Raw genomic sequence first — 21,437 nt, 5'->3', positions numbered from 1 at the left:
AGAGTGAATTTGAGTTGCTGGTAACACTCATGCCTATAGCATGGGAGCGACTGACCCTTAAATTTTCCAAAAGATAAGTGGGGCCCCAAGGCAAGTTGTCTAAAGTATTGGATTGGTTCCTGAGGGTCATGTAGCTGATGATTAATGTCTGTATGGTGTGTTTCCGTTGGTTCCACTTCCTTAACATGACTTAGAGGTCAAATCATGTAATAGTGGCCTCTCGTCACATATTTACCCCGACTTACCGGTTACTTGGGTAGATGTGGGAGGAGGGTATTACATGCAACCTCTTCAAACCACAAGCACTTGCCAAATAAATAACAACAAACCATGTTGAGAACTCAACCTTTCAATTGGAACTAGGACCCGGAGTATATCTGATATGAATGAATTGAAATGAATTTATATACAAAACACCACCAATCCCACACCTAGGTGGATGCCCTTGGCTGGCCCCATCAAAGAAACCCTATGGGGTATCACAGTCCAGAGTAGGCATAATCAACATACCATATTTCTTCAGTTTAGGATTGCACTTGAAGTTACTCATGAGCTTAACCATAAGACTAGCCACCACTTCTGTTGGAAGCTTCTTATCTTGAACACATTGATATTGTGAGCCCACCATACAAAATAAACAAAATGACAAGGCATCAAATCATAGTTAAAGACATCTGCATCCAATAACCAACCTTGGACACATAGCTCTAAGCTCTCCTTATTCCAAGATACCTTCAGATGATTTTCGAGCTCTAGGTAGGAGCTATCAACCCACATTTGAGTCCAATGTGCCATGTAAGTAACTTGTCGCTGAGTTAGCCACTGAACCTTGCAAATTTTATACTGAAAAAGAAAGTTGGAAAACATTAGTAACTTTTGAAAATATGAAACCCCTGTGCAGTTATTTCATGGTCAAAGATCCATTTGACAGAGATGGAACTACGAATCTAAGTTTAGTTCTGCTGGATTTGAGATAAAATTTTCACCAAAAGGGAAAATACCTAATGTAAGCAAGGAAAATCTAATATTATTTTATGTTTGAACCATAAGAAAACTGTACAATACAAAATATTGAAAATAGAGGGCATCAGTTTCTTCGTGAGGTGGGCGCCTCAGATGAAAGTTATTTCACATCCTTTAGTGGTAGGTTTTCTGACTCATAGTAGATGAAACTCTACATTGGAGAGCATATGTGTTGGCGTGCCCATGATATTGTGGCCTTCCTTTACAGAGAAACTAACCAACAAGAGATATTTTACCAAAGTGTGGAAGATTGGAGTGGAAATAAATGAAACTGTGAAGAGAGAACATGTGGAAGACGTGGTGGCGAGATTGATGAGAGGAGAAGAAGGGAGGGAAATGAGGAAGTGAAATGAGTCAAAAGTCACGGTGAGTTTATCTTCCTATCTTGGTTTAAAAATTCTAATCAATTTGAATACAAGTTGAATATTAGACATGCAATTGTGGGTACTCAATAATACACTATAGGGTTTATGTTTACGAGATCAATACTGGTGACAGGCCAATGAACTAACTCTTCAAATTGAGATTTTGAGCTAAGTTTGTCACTCTCACATGGTACTTTTTCTTGGAGCATGCCTTAAGAATGGGTGTTTGGTATAAGAATAATGGGCAATGGTAGCATAGAAGAGCTCTGCAAAGGAAATACTGCTCCTATTCCATGGTTTTCATGCTTCAGAATCATTCGGGAAGTGGCATTTGCCTTGATTTTTCTTCATAGTGAATAGATGGAGCCGATTTTCACTGTAACTTGAAACCTGCAAATGTCTTACTAGACCACAAATTCATTAGCAAAATTGATGATGCAGGTCTTGCCAACCTTGTACCTGTAAAGACCACAACGATGGAAATATAGTACAATAGCATGGTTCTTGCAGACACTTTGTTATATTGATCCTGAGTACCAAAGAACTGGTAGCCTTAGCCCCAAGTCTGATTTGTATGCTATGGGAACAATCATTTTGCATTTTTTTGATAGGAAAACCATCCATGGATGTAACAAATGCAACTAAAACTAGCATTGAGAATGGTTCATTTCAAGAGGTCCTAGACAAAAATGCTAGAGCTTGGCCTCTTAATGAGGCCCTGGAATTGACAATATTGGCTTTAAGATGTGCAGAGTTCCAGGGTTGGGATAGACTAGACTTGGAAAAGTATATTTTTCCAGAACTTAAGAGATTCAAAGCCCTCGCTGTTTCTCAAACCATACATGTCAAATAGGAAATTGATGTTATGCCCCCAAATCACTTTATTTTTCCTATACTTCAGGTTAGTTTTTATCACCCAGGGTTCATTTAAAAGAAAAGATCGGTGACTATTATAATCTAAGTTGACATGATAGTCATCTCCATTAGAGAATGTGCTCATTTAAGTAAAAAAAACCTTAGTGTCTTCGGCTAGTGCTTGTATAACTCATTTAAGCATTATAGTAACTAACGTGTATCTTAAATTGACCTGGTCCAAAATAGACATTTTTACCATCTTAGGACCAGAAGCTTTGTACCATACCCATGTATATGTCATAAACCTAGAATCCACACTTATATATGTGTCCAAGACTTTAAAATTAATGATATGGATTTATATCATTGATGGATGCAGAGGAAAGTTGCTTGACTCTTGATGACATAAAAAGTAATATAAATAAAACAAGAAGCAGTAGCGGAGGATCTCGATTTTATTCTGCAGCCTATTTAGCTATATAATATATAGTTAATACATGTGTTGTGATTTTCTCTAAATGTTGATATAAAGAAAACATAGGTAATGGTGCAGGATGATTCTGTACACAATATGAAGTGAGCATGGAGGTTGTTAAAATTGCGATACCCATCAAGGATACAAAATATACTTAATATAATAAATTCAATATGCTAGAAATTTCTTCTCTGATTCACTCAAGATAGGAGAGGGAGGTTATGGTGCTGTCAACATGTGCACTTTGCAACATACCATAGTGGGCGACCATCAAGGTTCTTATAAATGAAGCAACTCAAGGAATACAAGAATTGCAACGGGAGGTATTAAATATTCAATACACTACCTATGGTTGTGTTGAAGCCTCGAAAATCGGGTCTACAACAAGGGGGATACCCACCCACTCTGGACCTTGGTTAGCAGCTCCTTTTCCGTTTGGTGTAGTGGGTTCGACTGGGGATATGGGACCAGTTTCCCAATTTATGTGTGTGTGTGTTGAGAATTGATATTTCCTTTCTAATAACTTCTAAGTAAAATGATTTTATTCTAAATCTAATTTAACGACATGCAATTGTATTCTAATAAACAGAAATATCTAATTCTAAAACTACCCCGGGATTTGATCTTTCAATTATGCGATCTAAAATAGTTTCTAGAGCAATTGGTAATAAAGATCATTCAATCGCCATAGGAAAAGAATTCAATAAAGATGAACTGTTTCGTATAAAAAGTTAGCCAAGCAATTGTGAAAAACATATCGCATAATAAGTCACTCATATATTAAGCATAAATAAATGGCTATCACCATGCAAAAGTGCCAAATGATAACTCGAACATTTAAGAATTCATACATAAATAAATGAACACGAATATCACCACAACACATAAGCAGAATCAGTTAAGAGATAAAAGTACCATCTATAACGAGTCCTACTCATGAGTTCCAGCAATAATGATCTATCTCTTCTTAATCCAACATCCACTAAAAGTACAAAAGTGCAACATCAGTAGTAGATATTAAATGCAGATATCAATAAATCCTGTTCCATTCATTCATCAAAACCTCCTCGGAGGGTGCAAAAGTGCATGTTCTGAGGACAAGTTTTTGATAAATTTCAGGACCCTTCTCTAAATGCATGAGAAGGGTTTAAATACTACTAACTAAATCTAAAAATAATTTATTACAAAAATGTAGGATATGGTTTAAATGACCGTCCTCATTTTAGGCAAAAATAAAGCAAAACTAAAACTAAAACTGAATCTAAAACTAAAACTAATAACTAACTATCTATGTATCTGTTCCTTGTAGTCGCAAGCGTTCAACATTTGCTTGAGGAGAGTTGGCTGGCTGAATTCTGACTTTAGCTATCCTGCGAAAACAGAATCGGCAAGAGCTGGCGCCATCTTCTCGGCAGAATTAATGATACATTTGAGAGTCATGCACTGGCTGTGTGGTTTTACCAAATACGTCCAGTAAGAATCCCAATTCAACTTGGTTAACCTTTTGATGGCCTCTGCTTTTTCTTGAGTCTTTTATCTCCAGCTTGTCTGTAGATGCTGTACATTTGGTAGATATTTACATACCACTTGAAGATATCCCTGATAAATACCATGGTTTTTGAGTTCAAGTTTTACCTTCCGCCTTTAGAACTTTTTCCTACAAATTTCCGAGCTTACAGGCGACTGAGTGATTAGAGGCTTTCGATTTTAAGAGGTTTTGCGCCTAGGAAACTGCCTCGGTTTCTTGATTCGGGCTTCCCTGATGCTACTTTTTTTTGCCTCTTGTGCGCCTTTTAATATAAAATTTAAATTTTGTGGAAAGAACGACCTCGTACATTCTTGGCTCTGAGTCTTAAATTGTCTATTTGTGATATTAGCACTATCTAGTACCCATTTGACCATGTCCGTGTATGGAAGAATTTTGGGCCTCGCCGCTATCCGGTGCAAGAAAGGACATGCTAGTTTTGTAATAGACGCTTCAGATGACCTGTGTGAGCCAGCAGTAGCTGTAACCTCCATTACCTTGGGATTTTCTTCCTCGAGTAGACTGTACATGCCTTCCCAAGTAGTAATACCGACATCTTTGTTACAGGTGGTGTCTGTGTATAAGGCCATCATCTCTCTATCTTTAGAACTCGGAGCTTTACCCTTCTTTCCCATAATATTCTAAACACTGCTATGTACACTTCTCTGCTTTTCGCTCCTACAGTTTACAAATGAGGCAAGAGTAATGATAAGAAAAAAGGTGACGGGAAAGCTTTAAATGCTGAAAACATATAAAATATATCACCCTACGTGAAATGGCTCCTCGATCAGATCAAAACCATATTTCATTAATGATTGCCAACTAACTCATTAATTAACATTAACGCGCATAACTGGGCATCGGTTTATGGAAAAATCTTTCTCGAACAACGAGCCCTGTAGATCTGCGATAAGGCGATTTTGCGATTTGCTTCGCAATATCGCAGATCGCAATATCGCAAATTTGTTGCATGTGGCAATCATCCGTTACAATGTGTTTTCTGCGAAATGCGATTTGCGAGATGTGCCATCGCATATCGGCGGTTTGAGGCATTTCAGCTTAAGTGATATTTGAGGCATGCGATGCGATGGGGGTCTTTTGATGCGAGATTTCGCATCGCGATTTCGCAATCTTAGGATTCTGATTGTAGGAAGGCATCCATTACCTTTTTGCGATGCGACGCTTTTTATTAAAGGAACGGTTTTGTTTGAACTCATCATAAAACTCAAGTCTTTTTGGGATTTTTAGGTATTCTCCTAGGTTTTATGATAGTAAGATTTATTCAAAAAGGAAATGCAAGTCCTAATTTATTTTTTGAATTTTATGGATAAGGGTCCCCACTTATTTAGTATTAGAAATAAAACTAAATAAGAAAGGGGGTTGTTGATGGCCACAACAATTGGCGATTCACTTGGAAGAACTAGTTATCTCTACTTTTCTTTTGAATTATCTCAACTTCCTAAACAGAAAATTTTCTAGAAAATCAAACTTTATTATAGAAAGATAAAGTACACCATGCTTTCAGCTGTCAATGATAGTTTGTTTCTTCTATGTCAACTTTGTTTATTTACTTCCTAGAGCTAGTCATTGTATTTACATCAGCCACTACTTGGTTTATAAAGATAAAAACAAAGGCTTCTCTGTAAATCAGTTTTAAATATGCTCATTTGTCGTAGGTAGAGCCTCTGCTGCCAGCAGGTATTTATAGCCTCGATAGGGTTACCTGTTACCCAACAATGATCTTGTATCCTACTTAGAGAAATATACGATTTTCAAAGGGAAATCCATATTCACACTTATTATTTTTATTTTCTTTTAATCCTTAAAGAACAATGCCTTGGTTTGGTAGCCAAATTATGACAGTGCCACTCACTTGATTTATAACTTTGCTGAACAAGCTGGCTCGTGATGAGATCCCTTGTCTTTTGATTGCAATAATCTCGAGTCATTGCCCTATTGTGATATGCAGTTTGGCAAAGTCAGCAAACTATAATATCTATGATCATGATAAGTCGGCTCGTGATGAGACCTCTTATTCTTTAAGTTAAAGTGTATCGCTGGATTATTCTTTGAAGCTCGTAATTCCCTAGGTGGGGAGGAAGTCATTGTTTCCCTAAGAATAGCTCTGGACGACAATGGTAGAGTTTTTGGAAAGAGCTTTTCTACAGAGAATCTTCATTTTGTTATTGATACCTTTCATTTGACTGATATAAAACAAATTCCAACTAAAGGTTGCTTTTTATCAAAATTTACAAAGTTGAAACTAGTATCATTTTGAAGCTTATAGCCCTTTGACTGTATCTTTCAATAATAATGTTCAATTTTCTAAATCAGTCCTATTTATACAAGCGAAAAAACAAAATTTTAAAAGAAATACTTGTCTTTTTCGTGAATTCCAAATGTAACCATTTACAACTAGTTTTATTATCAAAATAAAGGAAAAGCTAATTTACAAAAATACAGAAGAATGATCTCCTATGGAAAGTATTTTTTGAGGATTTGTCCGTTAACAGGTAAAGATTCTCTTTTTCCTGTTAAATCCTATAACATAAAGGTAGATGGACCTATGATTTCTGCGATTTGGAAAGGGCCAAGCCACATTCGTTGAAACTTCGTATGTTTGCCCTTTTCCTCATGAGCCTTATCCCATTTTAAAACTAGATCCCCTATCTGAAAGTCTTTTCTGGACATCATGTTTGAGTCAAAAGAAGCTTTTACTAATGCTTGGTGATGCGCATGAGTTATTTTAGCCTGTTCTCGTTGCTCTTCTAGCTTAAGGATTTGCAGCTGCCTTAGTTGTAAGGAAGAAGTTGGTGTTTCATCGATAAATTGAACTAAGGCCAATGAGGGAATCGCTAGATGAGTTGGAAGGACCACTTCTTTCCCTTAAACCAAATTAAAGGGAGAAGTGCCAATGGAGACTTTCTACGTTATTCGGTCTGCCCATAGAGTGTATGTTAAAGATTTGTGCTAGTTCTTATGATTCTGATCAATGGTTTGCTTAATGATTCTGATTAAGTTTTTATTCGTTGATTCAGCTAATCCATTCCCCTATGGATAATAATTGGCAGAGTATTTAAGTTTAAAACCTCTTTTGAGTGAAAATTTAGTCATAGCATTGCCAGAAAAATACGATGCATTATCAAACATTAATGCAAAGGGTAAACCAAACTTGGTGATTATGAATTGATCTATGAAATCAATGATGTGTTCGGCATTGGCTGTCTTGAGAGGAACTGCTTCTATCCATTTAGTAAAATAATCTGTAGCTGTAAGGATATATCTATGCTGTTTAGAAGAGTGAGGAATGATCTCACCTATTATATCCAATCCCCATTGAGCAAAAGGTTGATCAATATTGACTGGTTGCAAAGGCAATGATGGTTTCTTTTGTATTCTAGCAGCAATTTGACAAACTTGAAATTTCCTCACGTAGCTATGCGCATCTTTAAATAGTGTAGGCCAATAGTATCCTGTGCGCAAGATTTTATGTGTTGTAGTATCTCCAGCATAATGTCCACATGCTGGTCCATCATGGAGTTCCTACAACACTTTTTCAGCTTCAGCTTTCTCAAGACATCGAAGGAGAACAGAATCATAATTTATCCTAAAAAGTACATCGTTTATGAGTTGATATTTCTTAGCCTTCAACCTTAGGCTCTTTTCTTTGTATAATCTAGGTTTGAAGGAGCATATCCGTTCTTTAGATAAAATATGATATCAACGTACAATGATTCAATATCGTTTAGGCTTACCTCATAGATTTGTACTTCTAAAGACGGTATTTCAGAAATAAGTGATGCTCCAGCCAACATTTTACAAAAACCTTGACCTTTTATAATATTTGTTGGTTTAATCTCGATGTCGTATTCTTGTATGACAGTAACCCAATTTTCTCTCTTTTCACTCATATCTTTATGTACTAAAAGATTTCTTACCATTGGAAACGGCACAATGATTTTTGTATGGGTTTTAAGTAAGAAGGGCCTGAAATGTTTGATCGCTTTGAAAACAACATAAGCTTGCTTCTCGACATCAAAATAATTTAATTCGGCCCCTTGTAGATTTGAACTGAAAAATGCAATTGGGGCTTCCGCCTTGTCTTGATTTGCTTGAGTGAGTATCGCAGCATATGATCTATTAGAGGCAAATGTATATAAAATGAAAGGATCAGAGAAATTTGGAGTTGCTAAAGATGGGGCGTTAACAATCGCTTGTTTAATCAGATTGAATGCTTCATATTTGTCTTGGTCCCATTTGAAGATTGGATTCTTTTTAATCATTGCTTGTAAGGGAGATATGATTCTTGAAAAGTCGGGAACAAATCTCTTTACAAAATTAATCTGGCCAAGCAAGGATTGCATAGCTTTCTTGTTGTGAGGCAAGGGTATTTCGGAAATCTCCTTGATTCTGTCGGGATCAATATGGATTCCAGATTTTGACACTATAAATCCAAGAAGTTTTCCTTCACTTAATGTGAAAAAGGACTTTTTTGGAGTAAGTGAAATTTCGTACCTTTGGCAACATTGGAAGATTAGCTTCAAATCTCTGAGATGATTACTTCGTTTCTTGGAATATATAGTTATATCATCCAAGTAGATTACTACTGATTTGTTTACTAATCCCTTAAATGCGATGTCCATGGCCCTTTGAAATGTGGCGCCAGCATTGATCAGATCGAAAGGCATATTTTGATATGCATAAGTGCCCCATTTGGTTCTGAATGTAGTATTTAATTGATCATCAGGGTGGACCAAAACTTGGTTATAGCCAGAGAAACCATCCAAAAAGGACATTAATTCTGATCCTGCAATTGCTTGTAATATTTGCTCCATGGGAGGCAAAGTAAAATTATCCTTTTGGCAGGCTTTGTTAAGATTTCGAAAGTCAATGCAAATTCTAATATCTCCGTTTTTCTTTCTAACGGGAACCATATTGGAAAACCATTTAGAATGTCGAATGGGAAAAATGATTTTGGCTTTCAATAACTTATTGAGCTCAGATTTAATCTGGTTTTCTAGGTTAGGATGGATCTTTCTCAGCTTTTGCTGGACAGGTTTTTCATCATCTATCATTGGGATCGTATGCTGTATGATAGAAGTGTCGTAAGTCTTAAGTTCATCATAGTTCTAGGCAAAGACGCTTTTGTATTGTTTCAAGAGACGAACGTATGCTAATCTTTCTTCAGGGGCCAGGCCAAGACCTAGATTGATATTCTGTGGCTTGGTATCAGTTCCTAGATTTACTAATTCATAGTTTAGAGTTGAACTTTGAAGTTTTGAATTGGTAGATCTTTTGAATCGGTCTTTCAAATCGTATAAGTCTTCCAATTTGACTATTGATTTTGGCATAACATTATTAGTGCTATCTTGTTGCAATTGTTTGTCATGTTGGTCTTCATCTATAATCTGATTATTCTAAGATCCCTCTAATGTGAGGAAGCTTACAATATCAAGAATTTCTGTAGGAATTTACAGGGTAAGTTCCTCAGAAAGAACACCAAAAGGACACCGCTCACAACCAGATCACAGATCAATACGCCAGTATTTTTGACGTGGTTAAAACCCTCAAAGAGGGAAACAGTCCACGGCCTGTCCCAACGTGGGTACTACAGGAAATTTATTAATCAAAGAATGAAAATTTACATAAGCTTCTCTCATGCACGGATTACCCGAACAATGACCCTCCATGCGCTTTAAATAGAACTCATGGACCAATCGGGTGTCAAGCCACGGATCAAGTGTCGGTAATACCGAGGTGAGAGTGAACCGTCGGATCACTACATATTGTGACCGTCGGATTGTAAGTTACAAAATGTACAACGGTAAAGAAACACACTTTACCTAACTCTATACCTAACTCTATACTAGACCAAGTTGAACTTAACTATTTCCTATGTGTCGGAATATCCTAACATCCCCCCTTAAGAACAACTTGGGATAGGATTGAAGGATTTACAAATATGACACAATAGGAGAAGGAAGGAGGCACTAGAGCCTATCCCCCCTTAGTGACAACTTCCTGAACTCCAAGCATATATCGAAGTTTAGTGAACTTCGCCTCTGTGAGAGCCTTTGTGAAGATGTCTGCAACCTGATCATCTGTTGAACAATATTGCATTTCAAGAACATGGTCATGAATGAGCTTTCTGATGAAGTGCATGTGTAGTTCAATGTGTTTGCTGCGCTGATGCTGGACTGGATCTTTGCCTAGCTGAATGGCACTTTGATTATCACACCAAAGTGTGGTAGGATGCTGCTGCTCAAAGCCAAACTCTGATAGGATCTGACGAAGCCACAAGGCTTCCTTACTAGCTTCCACGGCACCATGATACTCTGCTTCTGCTGACGAAAGAGAAATGGCAGCCTGTTTCTTGCAAGCCCATGTAATAGGTCCTGGACCAAGAGTGAAGACATAACCGGCAGTAGACTTCCGATCATCAGGGTCACCAGCCCAATCAGAATCAGTGAAACCAACTAATAGAGGAGCTGCTTTGGCACTGTAATGAATCCCAAACTGTACTGTACCTCGAATATAACGAAGTATTCTTTTGGCTGCTTTCCAATGGCTTTCACGGGGGTTTTGCATAAAACGAGCAACAAGGCCAACAACAAAGGAAAGATCAGTACGAGTATGGGTTAAATACAAGAGTTTTCCTACAAGTTGACGGTATAATGTAGCATCAACTTCAGGAGAAGTACAAGAGACTGAAAGTTTGACTCCAGACTGAAAGGGAGAAGGGGCTGGCTTACAGTCTTCCATGTGAAAATGACGAAGAATATCACAAGCATACTTGGACTGGGAAAGGGAAATACCCTCCTTGGATTGCAAGACTTGAAGACCGAGAAAATAGTGTAAGTGTCCTAAGTCTGTCATTTCAAATTTCTTTTTAAGGCTGGACTTCACATGGTTGATAAGGTTGGGATCACTACCAGTAAGGATAAGATCATCAACATAAAGAACAAGGATGATAAGAGAGTTGCCCACTTTCTTGGTGTAGACAGTATTGTCAGAATGACACCTAGAAAAGCCAGATTCTAAAAGAAAGCTATCCATTTTGGCATACCAAGCCCGAGGAGCTTGCTTGAGGCCATAAAGGGATTTCTTAAGTCGACAAACAAGGCTGGAGTCTGTTTGTATGAAGCCAATGGGTTGTTCCATATAGATTTCTTCCTGCAAGTCCCCATGCAAGAAGGCAGATTTAACATCCATCTGATGGACTTCCCATTTTAAAGAGGCAGCAAGGGAAAGAACAAGGCGGATAGAGTTCATTTTGGCAACAGGGGAGAAGGTTTCAGTGTAGTCAATGCCTTCAACCTGTGAAAAGCCCTTAGCAACGAGACGAGCTTTATGTTTATCAACTTTCCCATCTGGTCCATACTTGGTTCTGTAAACCCATTTACATCTAACAAGTTTTCGTCCCTTTGGTAGAGGAACAAGATCCCATGTATCATTTGTCATCAATGAATGATATTCTTCATTCATAGCTGCTTCCCAATGTGGATGGCCTGAAGCTTCTGCAAAAGTGTCAGGATCATGATTTACTGGAGCTTGAGCCAGTAAAGAAGAGGCTCTTTCAAACTGAGAACGTGTACGTCGCTGATCTGTAGGATCACCGGCAAGATCACCTGCTGCATCCCGAGTATCACGGACCCATCTTGGAAGTTGAGGATCCTGAGAAGGTGGGGGAGGATTATCATCCTCGCTTTCATCATCTGAAGAAGAAATGTTTTCAAAAGTAGAAGAGATAGGAAGAGGTGGCACATCCGCCGGACTAGGCTCGCAGGCCGATTTATTTTCATCAAATTTTACATCTCTTCTAATGATAACATTTTTGGACTTAAATGGAATAAGTCTATAACCTTTTACATCTTCAGAATATCCAACAAAAGTACATTTCTCACTCTTAGGTTCTAAAGCTTTATGCTTTTCATCTGGAATATGGGCCCATGCTTCACTTCCAAACACACGAAAGTGACTTACATCTGGTTTAATGGAACTCCAAGCTTCTTCTGGAGTGATATTCTCTAGAACCTTAGTAGGAGTGCGATTGATTATATAGTTTGCACAATTAATTGCTTCGGCCCAAAAACTAAGACTGAGTCCTTTAGATTGCAGCATACAATTAGCCATTTCCTTTAAGGTGCGATTTTTCCTTTTAGCTACACCATTTTGTTGTGGAGTGTATGGAACAGTATGTTGCATTTGAATTCCATTTTCGGTGCAAAAGTTGATGAATGTGTTTTTAACATATTCTCCACCATTATCAGTTCTTAGCTTAAGAATTTGATGTCCAGATTGTTTTTCAACAAAGGCTTTGAAGGCCAAAAATGTGTTAAATACTTCGCTCTTGAGTTTTAAGAAGTATACCCAAGTGCGTCTGGAGAAATCATCAATGAAAGTTAAGAAGTACTTGCAGCCAGAGAATGAAGCAACAGGAAGAGGACCACATAAATCACTGTGCACAAGCTGTAAAGGGGCTGAGGCATGCCAAGAGGCACGTTTGTCAAAACTGTCCCGATGATGTTTCCGAGTACACATCCGGAACAAACACCATCTCTGCAAGATACCATAGGAAGACCTGTCACCATATTTTCTTTACATAGATGCTGAAGGGAGCGATAGTTTAAGTGACCAAATCGCTCATGCCAAAGTTTGCTCACTTCATCATTATGAGCAACAAATACCGAGGGAAGATTTGATGACCCAAAGTTGTGAAACTTATACAACCTTGTGGAATCATCAGCAAGACCAATAGCTAGAATCTGTTTAGGATCTTTTAGATCCTTGATTACAACATCATGAGGTGAAAATTCAACAATTTTACCTTCACCTGAATGAGTTATCTGATAGACAGATAGAAGGTTGCAGGATAAGGTTGGAACACATAATACATCATTAAACTGACCATTGTCTAGATGAACAGTTCTAGTCCCTACAACATTAAGAGATCTATCATCACCAACATATATATTTTTGGTGTTACAATCATTTAAAGAAGAAAACATGGCTTGGTTTTTGGCCATGTGATAAGAGGCTCCAGAATCAATGAGCCACTCATGAGAATGAGAAGAAGAAGAAGATACATTTAATGCATAACCAGACTGAGATGATTGACAACGACATGCAGAAAGTGCCATTCCGGAAGTTGAAGTTGAAGTAGGCTCCACATGGATGTTATGTTTCTTCATTGCGGCTTCCAAGGCTTCCATCTTCTTAAAGCATTTAGATTCTAAGTGGCCATCTCGATTACATAAGTTACAATGTCTATCAGTCTTCTTCCATTTGTTTTTATTGGTCTTATCATTTTGCTGAAATGATCTTTCATTTTGAGGCTGAGTTGGTTTAGGACCATTCTTTTGAGGATATGACTTCTTAGGATTCTTTGAATTTGGTTGCTGCTGGGCGGCTAACGCTTTCGTGGAAGAGTTTCCAAGATTAAGAAGACCAAGGTGTAAGAGTTTTTCTTGTTCTCTTATTAAGGAATCACAAAAGGAGTCAAAGGAAGGGGCCTTGTAGTCTTTTCCTTGACAAATGAAAGCTTCCCTTGTAGAATGGAAAGTGGAAACAAATACAGAGTAGGCTGGTCCCAACTTAGTAAGGATGGAATAAATAAGGTTACCATCTTCTTTCTTAACTTTAACACCTTCCAAGAGATATCTAAGGGTCTTGAATTTGGACAAGAAATCTTCAATGCAAGAAAAATTATTAGGATCCAAAGTAAGCAACTCATTTTGAAGTTGATGGGCTCTAATTTCATTTTTAATCCCAAAAACTTTAGCGAGTTTTTCTAATGCTTCATGAGGAGTCTCAAGTTCTGCAATGTGGAATCTAAGATCAGGAGAAATAGACATCCCTATCAAACCACGTGCTTGATCTTGTCTATTTTCCCATTTTGCATCCTTGTCTTCATCTTTTGGTTTCTTCTCTTGGTCTGTGGCTATTTTGAAGAGACCTTTACTTCTAAGTAAATCTTCCATGTAGGCTACCCATTGGAAGTAGTTAGTGCTGTCAAGAATGACTTGGCATGGACTTTCCATTTTTAAAAAAAAACTGAAGCTGAAGATGCTAAAAGTAAGTGTTCCAATGGATAGATCTCGAAAAAATAGGCGGTTTTAAAAAAAACGGCTCTGAAAAAGGCTTCCGGATGAAGAATTTATGGCTTTTTAAAAAAAAAAATTGTTGATGTTGCCGGCAAAGTGTGCGAATGTGCGGGAATGAAAAAATCCGCCCCCACAAAATGGAGACTTGAACCCAAGACCTCTACTCTCTAAAAATAGCTTTGAACCAAGAGAGAGAGAGAGAGAGAGAGAGAGAGAGAGAGAGAGAGAGAGGGGCCTTGGTTTGCGTGCTTGCCTTGAGAAAGCTCTTTTTCCCTACAAAACACAAAACACAAAACCCAACACGAATATGCAAAGAAAAACGAACCTTGCGGCTCGAAGTTAGCTTTAGCCAAAAAACTAGAAATTTTAAAAAAAATCTCAAAGTTTGCTTTAACCGAAAAACTAAATATTTTTCTCAATGTTTCTGATTTTCCGAGATCACACTAAGGTGCAGGGAAAAGAGCATACGCATGAGAAAAATCCTTCATTTCTGTTTCTGATTTGCCCAGATTGCACAGAGTCACAGGGCAAAGAGCATACGCAGAAATGAAAGGTATAGATCCAGTTAAAAAAAAAGGCTAAATAAACCGAAACTGAAATAAGCAGAGAGAAAATAACAGTAAACTGCAAAAAACACTGTATACCTCCCGATCTGAAAAATGATGCAGCTAGGGCTACCGGAAACCTTTTCGCGTGAAACGAAAGGGGTTCCTCACTGGAACAGATGCTCCGAACGCAACAGAGCAGTCCTCTCGGCCCGAAAGCAGTCAGAAACAGCAGATCTAGGAAACAACAACCGCATGCAGTTCTACCGGCTTCAGATTTGGATCACCAACGGACGCGGCCCTCAAATAGCTCCGATACCATGTAGGAATTTACAGGGTAAGTTCTTCAGAAAGAACACCAAAAGGACACCGCTCACAACCAGATCACAGATCAATACGCCAGTATTTTTGACGTGGTTAAAACCCTCAAAGAGGGAAACAGTCCACGGCCTGTCCCAACGTGGGTACTACAGGCAATTTATTAATCAAAGAATGAAAATTTACATAAGCTTCTCTCATGCACGGATTACCCGAACAATGACCCTCCATGCGCTTTAAATAGAACTCATGGACCAATCGGGTGTCAAGCCACGGATCAAGTGTCGGTAATACCGAGGTGAGAGTGAATCGTCGGATCACTACATATTGTGACCGTTGGATTGTAAGTTACAAAATGTACAACGGTAAAGAAACACACTTTACCTAACTCTATACCTAACTCTATACTAGACCAAGTTGAACTTAACTATTTCCTATGTGTCGGAATATCCTAACAGGTATCAGTTCCTAGATTTACTAATTCATAGTTTAGAGTTGAACTTTGAAGTTTTGAATTGGTAGATCTTTTGAATCGGTCTTTCAAATCGTATAAGTCTTCCAATTTGACTATTGATTTTGGCATAGCATTATTAGTGCTATCTTGTTGCAATTGTTTGTCATGTTGGTCTTCATCTATAATCTGATTATTCTAAGATCCCTCTAATGTGAGGAAGCTTACAATATCAGGATCATCGTTGAAAATTCTCCAATTGATAATGTTATTAGGAATCAAGGGTCTAAAAATTAATTCAATTGAGAATCTATCTGGGCTAAAGTCTTCTGAGGGAATGAGCTTGGAAGCTACGTTTGCCAAGAGGTCAGCACTAGCATTTTGGAGTTTGGGAATTGATGAAATATTGAATGCTATAAAATGTTCAGTCAGATCTTGTACTAAAGATTGATAATGCTTTAAATGACCTGATAGACAATGTATAGTATTTTGTACCTGTCTGATAACAATTTCAGAATCTTCGAAGACTTGTAGATACTTGATATCTAGTTCGATTGCTTTGTATAATCCTTGGATTAAAGCCTCATATTCTACAATATTATTGGTACAATCGAACTTAAGTCTGCAAGTTAACATAATTTTGTTTCCCTCTGGACTAACTAATACGCATCCTGCTCCTGCACCATCGTTAGACTTAGAATCGTCAAAAACTAACTTCCAAAATAAAGATTTATTTATAGGACTATCTATGAGATTAACACATTTAGAACTATCTGTTTGAGAAAAGTTTTCTACTTGAGATAAAACAGAATGTTCTAAATAAGGTGAAGTATGAGCATTGAAATTTCCTAAGAAAGAATCAACAGAATAGTTGCAAATTATATTGTTGCTGTATGCTACAGGTTCATTTTCTCCTTCCAATTCTGTTACTATGTATTTTTGATGCCTTTCTCGCTCAGCCTTTACTTGATTTGGTTTGCCATTGTAAGGGAGCCACATATGCGTCCAATTGGTAGCAAAATATCCATGAAGCTTTTCAGACCAATCCTTGCTAAGAATTAAGCCATAGAATTCTGGAATGTTTGCAACTAAAATATCGATAACTTGACATACCTTTGGATTAGATGATAGCCTTATGGTAACCTGATTTAGTTCTCCGATTACTTCAACCTGCGACTGGTCCAGCTGAACTATGCGCACTGCAGATTTTTGGGGTTGAACGTTCAGCTTTGCACATATTTATTTGGGTAAGATATTGGATGAAGCTCCTGAATCAACTAAACAATTATGAAAATTTTTATTGAAAATTTCATAAGTAAGAAGAAATGGTGGAGTATGAGATCTTGACCCTCCTCCAATTAGCGGGATGTCGTTAGGATCAACTTTAGTAGTGATAGTATTTGGAGGTCTTCCCATCTTGTGGCAAGCTTGCAAGATTACAACGGTAGGCAGAGGTGCAACTAGTATTGCGTGCAATTCTTTCAAAAGGAGCTTTTGTTGATGTTTTAACTTGATCAATTCATAAAAAGTAATGTTAGCCCTAGTCTTATTCATGTCTTCTATGATATTACACTCCATATCATCAGAAACAATCAATGTTTTAGATGGAGTTGGTGAATCTTTTTGGACTGGGCTTGTTTGAGTCGCTTTGGGTGACGTTTTCTTAGTTGCGACTTTATCCTTAGTCATTGAGCTTGCGCTCTTTGGCTTAGGAGTAGGTTGAGGAGGATCGAGTTGATTTCTACTTCTAGTACTGACTGGTGATGCCTCTTGATCCTCTTCATCTGGTAGGATGAAATCCCACATACCTTGTACTTCTACAACTTCTTCTTCATTGGTCGGCTCTTTGTTAGCAATTTCCTCTTCTTCTTCTTCTGATTCAACATTCTTAATAGCATTGGGAGGCTTTGAATAAGTTGAAGGATTTCTTCTATAAGGCTTGTAAGGATTTTTAGAAGAAGTTTCTGCTACTTGTTTCTTAATGTCAACCATTTCGTTAGACATGGTTTTCAAAACTTTCTGCAATCCCTCTAAATCAAATGGGTCTTTGGGCTATTTTTTATTTGGATCTTCTTTAAAAGTAACCTTCTTAGATTTGTGTTCATCAACGACGTTTTTCTTTTCTAAAGCTATGATACGTTTCTCTACCGCTATTGCTTCCTTCATATTGTCAGCTAAAGTTGTTTTGTTAGCTATATCAACGAATATTGCTATGTTTGATGGTAGAGCAGATATGTACCATTCACTTCGAACTTCTTCGCTAGGTTTGGAGGCGGTAGGAATTTTGTTCAAAAGTTTATTAAAACGCGAGTTAAAATCTTTGATAGGTTCCCTTGATTCAGCCCTAAGGTTAGACAGGTCATTGATTAGTGTCGCAGTGGACTTGTCATCACCGAACTTAGTCAAGAATTGTTCTTGGAAAATATCCCAACTAGTGATAGATCCGGATGGTAATGAGAAATACCATGATCCGGCTGCTCCTTGCAAAGTGTAAGGAAAGAGCTGAATGACAGTGTCTTCATTAGTAACCCCATTGAGATTTATGGATAACATAAAGTTGTTTATGTGTTCTTCTGCTAGCATGCCTACTTTAGGATTAAACTTAGGCAACCATTTTTCGGGATGGGCTGGTAATTGACTCAAGGGCGCAGGCATTAAGACTGCCCCTGGATTATTCCATGGAGTTTGGGCCATCGTTGAACTAATAACAAAGGAAATCGCAAAAGATGATCCCTGTGGTTGTGAAGATGAGGATAATACAGTTCCAAATGATTGAGAAGGAGATGTCGAAGTTCCAGTGGTCTGGTGGACGATAATTTGAAGTGGAGGAGTGGATGGTTGACATCGCTGTGGAGAGGTTGAGATGGATGATGATGACGAAAGAGTCTCACTATCAGACCCTTTAGGTGATTTTCTTGCTCTCTTCCTTGTAGGTAGAGGTAATTCAATTGGTTCGATACCAAAAATTTCACTCTACAATCTAGTAAGGGGATGAGAAGGGTTATATTGTGAAGTCACACTTCCTTGAGATTTTTCAGATTTTTGAGGAGATATTGAAAATCGCTGAAGTTTATGGATCAAAGATTCAACTTCAGGAGGTTCAATAGTAGATTTCTCTGAAATATTCGGGTTTGTGGCAGTGGTTGTTGTTCTATCAACTTCTCGCTCAAGATTTAAAGATTCTAAATGCGATGGAGAAGTCGGGGGAGATGGTGAGGGCGATTTACTCTCAGAATGGTATTTAGATTTAGATTTACTTGCCATTCATAGTTCGGAGGTCCTCCTTCTAGCACCAAATATGCTGAAGCCCCGAAAATCGGGTCTACAACAAGGGGGATACCCACCCAGTCCAGACCTTGGTTAGCAGCTCCTTTTCCGTTTGGTGTAGTGGGTCCAACTGGGGATATGGGACCAATTTCCCAATTTATGTGTGTGTGTGTGTTGAGAATTGATATTTCCTTTCTAATAACTTCTAAGTAAAATGCTTTTATTCTAAATCTAATTTAACGACATGCAATTGTATTCTAATAAACAGAAATATCTAATTCTAAAACTACCTCAGGATTTGATCTTTCAATTATGCGATCTAAAATAGTTTCTACAACAATTGGTAATAAAGATCATTCAATCGCTATAAGAAAAGAATTCAATAAAGATGAACTATTCGTATAAAAAGTTAGCCGAACAGTTGTGAAAAACATATCGCATAATAAGTCACTCATATATTAAGCATAAATAAATGGCTATCACTGTACAAAAGTGACAAATGATAACTCAAGCATTTAAGCATTCATACATAAATAACTGAACATGAATATCACTATAACACATAAGAAAAATTTGTTAAGAGATAAAAGTACCATTTATAACGAGTCCTACTCATGAGTTCCAACAATAATGATCTATCTCTTCTTAATCCAACATCCACTAAGAGTACAAAAGTGCAACATCAGTAGTAGATATTAAACGCAGATATCAATAAATCTTGTTCCATTCATTCATCAAAACCTACTCGGAGGGTGCAAAAGTGCATGTTCTGAGGACAATTTTTTGATAAATTTTAGGACCCTTCTCTAAATGCATGAGAAGAGTTTAAATACTACTAACTAAATCTAAAAATAATTCATTACAAAAATGTAGGATATGGTTTAAATGACCGTCCTCATTTTAGGCAAAAATAAAGCAAAACTAAAACTAAAACTGAACCTAAAACTAAAACTAATAACTAACTATCTATGTATCTGTTCCTTGCAGTCGCAAGCGTTCAACATTTGCTTGAGGAGACTTAGCTGGCTGACTTCCGACTTTAGCTGTCCTACGAAAAAAGAATCGGCAAGAGATGGTGCCATCTTCTCGGCAAAATTAATGATCCATTTGAGAGTCATGCACTGGCTGTGTGGTTTTACCAAGTACGTCCAGTAAGAATCCCAATTCAACTTGGTTAACCTTTTGATGGACTCTTATTTTTCTTGAGTCTTCTGTCTCCAGCTTTTCTGTAGATGCTATACATTTAGGTAGATATTTACATACCACTTGAAGATATCCCTCATAAATACCACTGGTTTTTGAGTTCAAGTTTTACCTTCTGCCTTTAGCACTTTTTCCTACAAATTTCTGAGCTTACAGGCGACTGAGCGATTAGAGGCTTTCGATTTTAAGAGGTTTTGCCTGGGCGCATTGGAAATTTCCTCGGTGTCTTGATCCGGGCTTCCTTGATGCTATTTTTTTTTTGCCCCTTGTGCGCCTTTTAATATAAACCTTAAATTTTGTGGAAAGAACGACTTCGTACGTTCTTGGCTCTGAGTCTTAAATTGTCTATTCGTGATATCAACACTATCCAGTACCCATTTGACCATGTCCGTGTATGGAATAATTTTGGGCCTTGCCCCTATCCAGTGCAAGAAAGAACATGCTAGTTCTGTAATAAACGCTTCAGATGACCCGTGTGAGCCAGCAGTAGCTGTAACCTCCATTACCCTAGGATTTTCTTCCTAGAGTAACTGTACATGCCTTCCCAAGTAGTAACACCGACATCTTTGTTACAGGTGGTGTCTATGTATAAGGGCGTCATATCTTTATCTTCAGAACTCGGAGCTTTACCCTTCTTTCCCATAATATTCTGAACACTGCTATGTACACTTCTCTGCTTTTTGCTCCTGCAGTTTACAAATGAGGCAAGAGTAATGATAAGAAAAAAGGTGATGAGAAAGCTTTAAATGTTGAAAACATATAAAATATATCACCCTATGTAAAATGGCTCCTCGATCAGATTAAAACCATATTTCATTAATGATTGCCAACTAACTCATTAATTAACATTAACGCGCATAATTGGGCATCGGTTTATGGAAAAATCTTTCTCGAACAACGAGCCCTGTAGATCTGCGATAAAGCGATTTTGCGATTTGCTTCGCAATATCGCAGATCGCAATATCACAAATTCGTTGCATGTGGCAATCATCCGTTACAATGTGTTTTCTGTGAAATGCGATTCGCGAGATGCTTCATCGCATATCGGTGGTTTGAGGCATTTCAACTTAAGTGATATTTGAGGCATGCGATGCGATGAGGGTCTTTTGATGCGTGATTTCGCATCGCGATTTCGTAATCTTAGGATTCTGCTTGTAGGAAGGCATCAATTACCTTTTTGCGATGCGACACTTTTTATTAAAGGAATGGTTTTGTTCGAACTTATCATAAAACTCAAGTCTTTTTGGGATTTTCAGGTATTCTCCTAGGTTTTATGATAGTAAGATTTATTCAAAAAGGAAATACAA

This window comes from Pinus tabuliformis, chromosome 7, assembly GCF_031772625.1.
Source record: "Pinus tabuliformis cultivar Carrire ecotype Pingquan chromosome 7, CPIR1, whole genome shotgun sequence".
Lineage (NCBI taxonomy): Eukaryota > Viridiplantae > Streptophyta > Pinopsida > Pinales > Pinaceae > Pinus > Pinus tabuliformis.
Note: the sequence above shows the minus strand (reverse complement) of the source record.